The sequence below is a fragment of the Tetrao urogallus genome, assembly GCF_951394365.1.
Source record: "Tetrao urogallus genome assembly, chromosome: 2".
Taxonomy (NCBI): Eukaryota; Metazoa; Chordata; class Aves; order Galliformes; family Phasianidae; genus Tetrao; species Tetrao urogallus.
In genome coordinates, this window is record NC_136814.1 from 91,855,084 (window position 1) to 91,867,797 (window position 12,714).

At 36.8% G+C, this 12,714-nt stretch overlaps 1 protein-coding gene across 3 annotated transcripts in view; it reads right to left on the reverse strand.

Annotated features, from left to right (window-relative positions):
• MYT1L (myelin transcription factor 1 like) overlaps positions 1–12,714 on the reverse strand; it is a gene marked incomplete at both ends in the record, with an annotated part of 124,509 nt that overhangs the window by 34,113 nt on the left and 77,682 nt on the right. The window lies entirely within an intron of this gene.

Genomic DNA, 12,714 nt, shown 5'->3' on the forward strand with positions numbered 1-12,714 from the left:
ACTGCAAATACTTTGTGTCAAGGGAGAAAACACTTGTGAAATCTTAACACAGAATTTGCCAAGAAACAGTGAGTCATTCTCAGAATTGCACAATTGTAGAACAGCTGTGGGTAGGACTGCGATCCACCAGATCAAGCTGTCCAGAGCCCCATCTAGCCTGACTTTGAATGCCTCCAGAGATGGGGCATCCACAACCAGTCTGGGTAAACTGCTGCAGTGTCTCATCAGCTTCTGAGTATAGAATTTCTTCCTAACATCTAACTTAAATTTTAAAGGCAATCCTCCTTGCCATATTACTAGTAGACTGTGTAAAAAGTTGTTTCCCCTCATGTTTATAAGCTCTCTTTAAGTACTGGAAGGCTGCAATGAGGTCTTCCCAGAGCATTCTCTTCTCCATGCCAAATAAGTACAACTTCCTTGACCTTTCTTCATAGGAGAGGTGCTTCAGCCCTTGGATCATCTTTGTGGTCCTCCTCTGGATCCTCTCCAACAGCTCTTCATCCTCCTTTTGCTGAGAGCCCCAGGTTTGGATACAGTACTTCAGATGGGTGCCCCCACAGGAGAGGGGGATGAACACCTCCCTCTCCCCACTGGCCATCCTTCATGCAGCCCAGGATAAAGCTGGCTTCCAGGTTGCAAGCGCACTGCAAGCACATACTGTTGACTCACAAGGTTTTCCAATTTCCAACTGGAATTCCCGAGTCCTTCTCCACAGAGCTGCTATAAAGAAGTTCTTCTCCCAGTCTTCAAACATATCTGCGATTGCCTTGACCCAATCTTACATTCTTTTGTTTTCTGCACCTTACACTCTTCTGTTCTTTATCATTTGGCTTCAAAAGTTGTAAAATCATGCTAGCAATAGGAGCTCCTGACAACTATTTGTAGTTTGTCTGAAGCTCATTTGGAGCATTTCAAGAGGTGACAAGAACTCTATGGGAAAAGTATGCAGATCTTAGTGGATCTTGAATCTACAGCCTCATATTCCAGGCAAAACCTGTGACTTGCTCCTCACAAATATATCTTTGAAAGGACGTGAAGCTACATGCTTAAAAATATGAAAGTTTCACAAAGGTGCACTGTAAGCCGAAAATAAAAAATGAGCTAAATTTAGATTCATATTTTAATTAGTTTCCTGTATTCAGCTTAACAAGAAGGTGTACTTAATCCCACGTATTTTTCTTCAGCAAAAGTGCCAAATATTACTTTTTCATATGAAAAATATTGCTAATATTTTTTATAAAGCAGAATACTGACAAGAAAGGCCTTGTTGCCGGTTGCGGGAAAATAAAAATAAAAAAATAAAAAACAAAACTATCAGATGAAAGAAATGTAGATATAAAAAAAAAGTCTAGATATAAAGGAAAATGAATTGAGGAAAAACAATGGAGTCAACTCCCTCCTCCTCCAGTTGCGTTAGAATGGCAAATGAGTGAATTGAGAAAAATTCATCTTCTCAGCTGTTCACTGATACTGGATTCAGTGAAGTTCCAGAAGGAGACAGAAGATCCAGTCAGGGATCACTCCTGGTGTGAGAACTCATTCCCAAGTTCTCTTAGAAGACACCAGGAGAAATATAAGTTGGAAATTGGAAAGAAATGTGGAATGGAATGATTTGTTGTTACCATATTCACTATGTGGTCTTTCTATCCATAAAGAATGATGCCTATGGAGCTAGTCCAGGCATGAGACAAAATAATTTTGGCTCAGAGGATTCATGAAGTAACTTCAGTCTCCCATCTCTTCTAGGAGATTGCTCTGTCTCTCTCCTTACCTCTAGAAATCCCCAGCAATTGAATGGTTCTGAGCTGGGGGTGGCTGACTGCATACTCTTTATGTAAAATTTAATAACACCCTAACTTCTTTTTTTATTATTTGTATAATTTTTGTGTCCTTAACTCCTGGTGCTTTGCATTTCTTTTTTTTTTTTTTAAACTGTGTGTGACAAAGAACATGATTTGCTTTTTAATTGAATAGAAATCCATTTTCCTATAAGTAGACTAAAATGCATCATGCTGGCATTTAAAATATTGTTGTGCAGTCACGTGCACAGACACACATGACACTTTAAAATTAATTACACTGCTTTAGAAAAAAAAAAATCCTGTACCTGCAGTTACCACCTCTGCATGCTTCTTGTTCTGATAGCCGTCAGGACTTCCCAGCTTCCCCACAGCAACTGTCACAGTGTGCTGCCCACTGTTCTCACATCTAGCATCAGCATATAGACCCTAACATGCCAGTTGCCAAAGGCATGCTAAGTGCCTAATGTGAAATCACTTCTGTGTGCTACCAAGGGGGTGCTCCTTTCACAGAAGTTGCCGGAGGGAAGCTGTGAATCAGCTCTCTCCCTGGGCACCTTGCCCACACTTTCTCTCTTGCCAGCACAGCCTGCCTTGGAGGCAGCACTGGCCAGCTGCACATCCCCTCCTCGCAACAGAGAGCACTTCCTGGCACCAAGAATGAACCAATTCCAACACACGCGAATTCAAATGTTCATTTCCAAACACATCATTCTTTGAAAAAAGCTTAGTTTTTATAGTGAAAAAATAATATAAAATTATAGCATCAGGGAGAAAAACACAGCAGGAGACAGCCCGAAGACAACATACTCTGCAGCTAGGAACAAAGCCATTCAAGTTCTTTGTATCACAGTAGATTTCTTCAAGCCTTTGCTCAAAAGTTCATTCAAAATAAGGGTATTTTTTTAAAACAGGCTTTTCTTCAGTAATTTGGGGTGGACACATTTGCTTCTGAAGAGGAGCATCTTATTCCTGATTAATCTTTTAAAATGGGTAGCCCCTCAGGAGTATCTACCACTTAGCCAAGGCACAGCAACAATTCCAATTAGGGCCTGCAGACAACCAATAGACACTTGATTTCACTCACTTCCTATATGTGAAAATTGGTCAGGTCACTTGAAGAAGGTAGACAGGTATTTTACTATTCTGGTATTCTTCACCTTACGAGCTGTCTTCAAAAAATCTTACAGCTGGCCAAGTATTTCTTATGAAGTAAATGAAATTTTAGTGCAAAATTAAATTAAAATATGCCAGATGTTGAATACTTGAAAAATAAATGATCTGAAGTAGGGATTTCTTCTCTGACAAAAGATTTACATTACAGTTGGGTCAGTAGCCCGCTGGATGCTTTGAACACCATAAAATTAACAGCATCATAATTCTAGATCTGCTATCTCTGTGTTGCTGTGTACTCTTCCATACTTTGTGTATCTTCTCCCTGGTGACACTAATACCAAAGATAACAGCAGTATGACCTTGAACCTGCAGATTCTTCAGTTTCCTAGAGGCTTTGAACGACTTCAAAATTCATATATCTAGAACACTCAAAAAGTTCAGAAACTCCACAAGAAACACTTAGAAAAGCTATCAGATTAGACTCCTGGAAGCGAAGGAAATAAACTAACAACTTTCAATAGACTGTGCCTTAACAAATCACTGATGTTTGGAAATGAATGGGTAGAACCCAGCCTTAGCCTTTCTCTAGTTACTCTGTTTATCTGTTTTTCATTTGAATATAACCATTCAACTTGTACGCTCTCACATAATTCGTCAAGAGAAAGGCAGAGCAATAGAGACAGCTAGATCTAAAGTAAAGGAGAAAGGAAAAGCTGAGTGGAAAGGATGGAAAGAATAATAGCATGAAGAGATTCAATCTATATATTCTCTTCCAAATTAGTTCATTAAAACTGGTATGAAAGACAGCCTAAAAAAGCAGTTAGTTGTGTATTTCTGCCTGTGCAATACAGAAAGAAACAGAAGTACCACCTCTAAATATTTCTCTCAGCCTAGCATTATGGCAAAACTGTAAATGAATAGTACTGTAAACACTTTTGAGTTATATAAAATATGTAACAAGCAGAATGAGGGCCCAGAAGTTTTGAAAGAAGAAAAACCATCTAAATGACAGCAAATGTAATGGGTTGGAATCTTCTTCACAACATCAACAGCTTCTGCTACAAAAGAGCAACTAATATGTTTTTCAGTGCATATTCAGTAAGGTAAGATAAGGTAAGCACAGTAATTTAGTGTAAAATGTGTTTATGAGACTAACTATGTATTTAAGGCTAAGATTCAGCCTTTGTTCCATACGCAGCCACTATGCTATACCTGTTATCAACATGAAGAAGAACATTTTTACCATCAAGTTCCTATATTGGATGGACTTTTAAATCTCATATGAATGTATGGTTTCTATCTGAAAACATGTGTGATCCAGTAACAAGGACACATTAACATTTGAAAAAGGGAACTAACTTTTGAGGGTTTCATTTCCTCAGACAGCTGAAGCAGAGGTACTACTTTCTGTTTTGGGGGTGAAGAGTCATCAGCAAAAGAGTGAAATCCTTCAGCTTTCATTTTATGAAAGTAAACAGGTTTTTCCCTTTAGGCCTACAAACATTTGCCAGAAGCCCAAGTGAGGAAATGTGGAAATACCATGTGAATTATATCAGACTGTGAGAGGCAGTCTGGTCTAGTGAGAAGGCTAATGAACAGTATAGCTAAGGGAAATCTAGTTCACTGATTTACTGTTGTGAGCTTACATTCATTTTTGAGCAGCTTCTCAGGCATGCTGTAAGTTTTGGTGGGATAGGCTCAAATTCTACTTACGCTGACTTTGAAGCATAACCTCACCTTTTGCCTGAGCCCTAAATTACCAAAGCCCTGCAACGTTAAGCAAGGTTTACTGGTACGCTGAAAGGAAAACTCTTAGTGCAAGCCCAGACAAGAACCTGTATCTGCAAGGGGATCAGATTGGGCATGGGTAAACCCATCCCTATGAGTACGCCATCCTACTGCTTTGAGGTAGTCTCAGAAGACTAACAGTGGACAGAAAAATCAGCCCTAATGAACTAATACTTAAGAGGGTACAATATCCTGTACTCTTCCCAGCACTTTCAGGTCTATGAACACTGAGCTGCAAGTCTGTTGCAAATTACTGAGTGATACAGCAGGATGGTTAGGGTCTTAGAGAACTTCATAGAAGAGGCTGCAAGAGCTACTGTTGAAGGGAAGTGTAAGAAACAATCTTACTGTCTACAAATACCTGGCAGGAGACTGTGGTGAAAGCATAGCAAAAGCTTTCTCAGAACTGCACAGCTGTAGGACAGAGCACAGACGCTACCTTAAGCTCAACCACCATATTTCCATCCCTCCTTGATCAAACATCACCCAATTCTTCTGTATTAAGAAGTTAAAAACATTCAATTAAAAATCATGATTCTGAAGTCAAGTTTGCAGAGCTAATAAGTGCTCAGAAATTCTCAGTGAGGTAGCCAAACTTCACTCCAAACTTTCAAATCGGTGCATTCAAAGACAATATTCTGAGACAATATCCCAGTTTCTACTCCTCTGCATCTAAGTTTTCTGTTCCTCCTGACAGGATGCTGCAGCTGTCTGGGCTGCATTAAACGAAATAAGGGAGCTTTTAGAATGGTATTCAATTACCTGAAATGGGTGCTATTTCACCCGAGTGTGTCAGACTGTATGAGGTAGTTTGCACTTAATGTGAACAAAGGAGACATCCCTTCAGTGAGGGCAAGAAACTCTGATCAGACCATTAAAACTGTTCCAAGCTAAGCTGGAATCCAAGATGGTATTTGAACAGCACTTAAGTAATAATTCCAACTTAATAAGAATGTTCCAAGTTATCATTAACTATAGCATTTGAAAAGGAATTGTGCTTTTTATTGCCATGTGATATTCTCTAGTGTCTTTTCTTTCTTTGGCCCTCCTTACTTTCTCCTTAAAGTTGACAAAGGCAGAAAGCCCAGGCTTTTGTACAATTTCCCTTTTCGAAACTCCCATATGATTAGGCAGTGCAAGCTTGGTTTATACTGCAAACATTTCATGAAAGAACCACTTTAATTTCCAAGTCTAATAGCTGCAGGAATAGCTTAATAAACAGTTGTGCAGAGTGCTGGAAAGGCCAGAGGTTACAAACAGGGATAAATGGCTGCACAGCACATGGGCATTGGAAGCTGCATACTGCACTGTATAAATCAGCTCTGTCTCCCAGAAACACTTTGTTCACGGTTGGGAATGTAGGCAGAAAGAAGTGCTCATGCTCTTTTATACCTTGGAGTTCAGAGCTCTGATGCTCTTTAGAATTAGAAAAACAGCCTTAAGTCTGAGAATAACAACTTTGCCGTATGTGCTTTTTTTTTAAAAAAAAAAAAAAAAAAAAAAGAGATTTCCAACTGTTTTCTTTTTTTTTTAACACTATACTTCCTGTTCCAAAATTACTTGCTGTTTCTGTGTGCTTATTGCCAAATATCCCTGAGTATTTACTGCTCCTTACTCTCTTGATGACTGTTTTCCTTATTCCAGGTTTTCTATTCTCAGGATGAATGTTTGCATCTTACAATGAAATGTTTCATTTATTGCTTAAAGCACAAACATTCCTGCTAACTGCCCCCTGACAAGGATTTGGGAGAATAATACATGGGTAGGAATGTAGCTGAAACACGAATTATCTGTCCTGTTTAACTCAGAGGAGGTGTTCCTCAGCAATACAGTACAGAGAAGAGGAGCATCTTATGAATTAGGGACAGGCAGAATTCCAGTCTGAGCATCCATACAGTCCCAGAAAATCTGCAAACTTCAAGATGATTATAGCAACTCAGGAAGGTAAAATGAAAGGGAGTGGAACAGGTTAGCCAGCAAACTGCACCTTACAGAAATATATGCTATAGGCTGCCACTTCCCAGTACTTCTGTACTGTGTCTCTCACAAAGAATTTAATTATTGACAATGTTTTGATAAATACCATATTCCCTCTTTTTATGCTGAAGGAAATTTATGAATGAGTCTGGTCTTATGAAAAAAGAAAATCACCCTTTCAATAAATACTATAAATTCATTATAGCTACTTTACTCTTGCATGGAAAGTGTTTTCACTGATGTGAACAAACAGAAAAGTTTTTCTTTGACCTAGAGACATTTCCACTTAATTTTTAATTATATAAAGATTTATACAATTATATAAAACATTTGGACTGTTCTGCATTAACACTGCTAAGATATTTTGCACAAATTGTAAATAAATGGTCCTGATGTGTTCACCTATTACCTATTTGTAAAGCAATAGCATTTTCTGTGGGTTCAGCACAGTTAATATCAACATTTGCAAAAATTGAGTTAAAATCAGGTAAAAACAGTTAAAACATTTCATTTTAGATAGAGGATATGTGTAGAAGTTGGTAGACAATCACCTCACATTTGCATTAAATATTATTCACGTTTTGGTTTGAGGAGGTTTATTCTATTAAATAGAATTCAAACAAAAGTTACAGTACTTCTTTACCAATATTTTATTAATACCTTGAAAATGTTTTCTTCTAAAACAAGTAATGATTTAATGGGACTTTGTCTATCACAATATCAACATGAAACTGCTTTTGTAAAGAGTAAGGAGTGCGAATTCTGCTTGTGGAGCTATGCATGGAATTTGGCCTTGTAATACTGTTCTCACTCCAGAAGTTGCAACTTTTTGCTGAAACTGAACATGATCTCAGATTCAAAACCACATAAAGCAGGTGCTCCACCGAGCTAAGAGAGCTTTGGACCAAGTCTCAAGACTGCCTTAAAAACACTGAAGGTCTTTTTCTTTGAATGAGTTTTGAGGATTCAACTTCAGCTGGTTTTAAATAATAAAGAAAAAAATAATTAATAATTCAATTCTTTCAGATTCTGCACACTTAAGTTACAACAGCTGTCATGGGTGTTATTGAAAAACAAGGCTCTTGCCCCTCCTCCATTGCACCTATACTTATGGAACATACTTACGCTTTCCTGACAGATGTTTCTTGATTAGTGCATCAGAGGAAAACAAATCACCACCTACAATGGTTCCTGGAGAAGCCTTGAGAAGAAACTCATAATCTATCATTTTTTAAAAAATTATTCAGTTATTTTAATATATTGTTTTCTGTTTTTTTCCTGTTTTTTTTTTTTTTTTTTTTTTTTTTTATAATTTACTCATCATAACTTTTCCTAAAGGGTAACAAAAATACGATGTATCTCTGCAGTGCCCAGCACAGACAACATTCACAGCTTTTATATCCGAACTTATTATTGAAGTGCACAGTAATTAAAACAGCACATATTTAATTCATTTCCTTTTAAAGTATAACCTTGGTGTTAAAAAAAAATATATATATATTTTTAAGAAATGGCCAAAATAGCATTTCGTGTTTCTATCTATCATGTGCCAGTATCTGCATTACAGATTTGGATCATATGGTCAAAGGTAAATTATATGTAGTTTACCTACTGAGCTGAATTCAGCATTCAGACTGCATTTAACACAGGGTCAGTTTTGTTCTTTTAGCTTTCATCAGTTTATACAGGGAAACAAAAAATCCCTAAGCTCATAAAATAGCAGGCAAAATGAGCAAGTTGTGATTTTCATACACTGTCTGCTTTCAAATGCTTTCTGTGCAAATTATGTGTTCAAGTAAAGTGCCAGACTGTGTGGCCTGGAAAAAATAGCTATTTACCTGTAAAAAAGAACAAAACAAAACAGAGAACAAAGAACAACTGTGGCTTGGTTTTCTTATAAACTGTCTGTATGCTTTGATTCCTTTGCTACTTACTGCAGAAAAAGTGTTCCAGTATCTAATCTCTTTTGAATACACTGTATTTATTTAAATGATCATCTTTTAAGATGACCATATGCTTTCGTAATGACACTTCCATTAAACTGCAGCCTAAAAATTTGTGAGCAAGATTCCTTTCATCTCAGCATAGTATTAACTCTTAAGTCTGAAGATGGCATTTTAAATATCACTCTGATTGTCCACTTTACAGCTGATCATTTTAATAAGACTATGTAAATAGAATACATCTGAAAACTGCACTGAAAACCAAAAAAAGATTTTTTTCAAGGCTCTATTTTTTCCCTTTTGACCACAGTCCAAAATACAAATAAATAAAGCTGTAATGTGCTTATACAGCAGTCCTCTTCTGTTTTGTTTTTTTTTTTTTATTACAGAAAACAGATACTGCTGGGGCTGTGTGCAGTGTAAACACAGCTAGGCATATAAAAATAATTAATGATGGACAGTGTTAAAGCATCCCTCAAAATCTAAGGCTGTTTCAGACAGTATACACCAAGTAAGCTCATGCTGAAAGAGCACAGTGTCGTTATCTGTAAAAGGAGAAAAACCAGTAGACTTTGAAGCAGTGGAAATTCTGTGTGTTTTAGGGTAGAAGAGCAATTTTTACATGCAGATGAGCAAATGTAACTCCATTTACTGGGAATACAAAAATATTGTAAAAGAATATTATGATGAGGTGCTTATGAGGAGTATGGGAAATTTTAGGGATATAGGACATTGATAAAGATACTACAGTGCTGCAAAACATGTGTGCCACATAAAGTCCCAATAGCACTCAGATAAAAAATAAAGGGATGAACTTAACTGCATGGCAAAATTAGATGTTACTGTGCAGATACAGACACCAAGAAATCGAGTTAGCAATTGGCCATTCTAAGAAACAATGCAAGGGATTTTATAACTTCAAAAGATTTAAAAAAGGCAATCAAACATGAATGCTAACCCAAGAGAGAAGCTGAGGGCATCTGCCCAGATCATCACTGTTGTATTTTAGCGTAACTCCACTGAAGGCAATGGAGCTATGCTAATTTACACCAACCGAGGATCCAGACAATCATATTTAAGACTTCAAGTGACAAAATTACTTCTATTTTGTGGTACATATTAAGGGTTTTGGCAAGTCTGACCAAACACAGAAAGCGCAAAACATTGCACTTTTAATTCTCCTTTTAGTAACTGTGTAGTTTATGCAACTTCCCATGGGGATTGCCTCAGCACTTGGGATATACCACAGCATCATGTTGCAGATCTTTGCGGATCTGGATGGAATGAGCAATTGGTTATGATCTGTTGGTTTGAAGCAAAAAATGATCAACATCACAATGGGAGTTTGCACAATAACCAAATTGTGCCAAAGAAAAGACCCCTGGATTGAATACAAGCAAATGCCAGGCTGAATGAGGTAAGTGATGTGGGACACATTCAATGACAAAGAAGTATGACCAAACCCAAGGATGGCAGAGGCAACTGCACAAATGGAAAGACTCCAAGACAAGAAGGCCTTAGAGAGATTCACTGTGCATGTTAAAATAACGAAACAAATTCATAGATAATCACAATTAAGTGCTCCTCTCAGAATAGTTGCTTAGGGACTGCATGGAATGGCACTGGAATGACTGACAAGAGAACAGTTTTGAAAATTAAACTGAACCGTCAAATAAGCATTCACACTGAAGCATTTGGTGATTAGCAAAGAGCCTAGAAACTTAGGATAGTATATTTAAAACTGCTTAAGTCATTATTGCAGATGCTAAATTCCACTTTCAAAGACAGGCATACAGAAGTAAAAGGGATGTGGATTCCCAGTGCTTACATTCCTTCTGAAAGTGAACTTAAGTCATACAGATTGTTTTGAATAAAAATTACTCTAATTCGGTGAATATTCATCTGAATTGAGACTATTCCAGTTTAAAACTAAGCAGCAAATGCTTTTAAACACTGATTATAATCCAAACGGCAGAAGAAGTAAAGCTAACAATATATTTAAGGAAGAGGCCAGAAGCTATTTAAATATTTTAACTGCCATTTTGCAAATTAAAGCCTCTAATTCCAGAGTATTTCAAGTATTGAAAACTTACTAAGGCCCTGATTCTGCAAGGTGCTTCATGCAAACAATTTTGTGCCTGCATGGAACATTTCACAGTATCAGAGGTACTGGTAGACAGATGGCTTGCAAGGAGCTTTTTAGAGAGTACATGCTTTTAAGACTACCTTTTAGTAATGAGAACAACAATGAAGGGTCTTATGTAAACAGAACTCAAGTATTATTCATTTTAGAGACAAAAGTTGACAAACTTAAGTGAGAAAAATGGAATGACTCAACCTTACCAGAGTCTGAATGGAGTTATTCTAACAGAAAAAAAGCCCAGCCACTTCCATATGTAAAACTTATTGCGACTATAGAGATGAGGTTGCTGCAGATGATGGGTTTCTGTACAAAGGACATTATCATAACACCACACAACATGAGGTTGGAAATGCTAGGTATAACCTACAGTGCCCATTTGAGTATTGAGAAGTGCAGGAACAGAGCCCAAGGTGTTCTGTTCTGGCCAGGCATGCATGCTGCCATCAAAGATAAGGTATCCAAGTGGAAATCTGCAATAAATACAGGAAACAAAAATGCAAAAAAAACCCACTGAAACCACATGAGATTCCTAATTTTACTTGGCCCAAGGATCTAGTTGAACAAAATGGGAAAGATTATCCTTTACAGGGGAACTAATAATGGGGATCTATGCTCCTTGGTTTTGTTTTTAATAATTAGACTTGCACACTAACTTAATAACACATTATAAACCGGTTTGTTTTATCATAACATTGCAGATAAGTTAATGAAATACTATTATTTACAAATGACTTGCTCTAGTCATTTTTAACATTATACCAAATACATAATGTCTGGTCTTTGCAACCACATTTTCCACTTAGAAGTTAGATAAAACATCAAGGAACTTAAAAAATTTTTGAAGATCCAAAGGATACATAATTAACATCTAATAAGTATTGTATTACATCACATAATTACTTACTAGAGTCAACAATGTTAGTATTCAAGAAAAAACTGAAATGACAACTTATCACATAGTAATAAATAAATAAATGAATAAATAAATAAGAGGACATAAACAGAAAACTTGGGAAAGAGGAAAAAAAAGTGATAATAACGATGGAAATGGTTATTTTTCTCACAATAAAGGGTAATTCTCTAACACAAAAGTGAGTTAAAACTGTATAATGGGTCACAGCTTTCCAAATTTTGGTCTTACTGAGTTCTTATAGGAGGACAGATGTAGGCTAAATAGGATAGGAACGGGGAATTAGGAAGGGAAGGCAAGGCAAGGGGTAGTACTCCTGCACAGATGAAACAACAAAGGTACACACTTCCAGAACATCTTGAGCACATAGACTGTGGATGGAGAAAGCACTTCAGCAGCTAAATAAATCTCTGCAGAAATAACTGTTCTGACTAGAAAATGTGACTGCATATTGGGAGAGCTAGCAAGGCTTTAAGAGGATAGGTACTGACCAATGCCCAGTAATAGTTTGGTTATCTGTCTAAAGATGGGAATATTTCTACAGTGTTTTATTAACATATCTTTTTTTTTTTTTTTTACTATGCTTTCTTTTTTTTTCCCAGATGACTAAATTGAGGAAGTAAACAGTATCTTTTTTCTGGTACTGTTAATCACAGTAAATACAAAACAAGCTTCTCCATCTCTATTAAGGATATCCCTTCTTCCCAGTTGCTAGATCTTGTTGAGGAAACTGCAATAAAATTATTTGGTACACCAATACAAAGTGAATGCTAAAAGTTATACTAAGAAGATTTTCCCTGTAAGTGTAAGCTAAGAATATCATATCCTTTCTATCCAGAAAACTGTACTGTATGCAGTCATTCCTCCTTGAAAAGTTGTGGTTAAACAAGGAGAACGTCAGAGAAGCTCACTGTTCAATCTGGACTTTATGGAGGACTAAGTTTAGGATGACACAACTGGAAATGGTGAGACAAGGATTAAGATAAAAGATAAGAAGATAAAAGATAAAAGAGCAGAAGATGACTACCAAACATATGG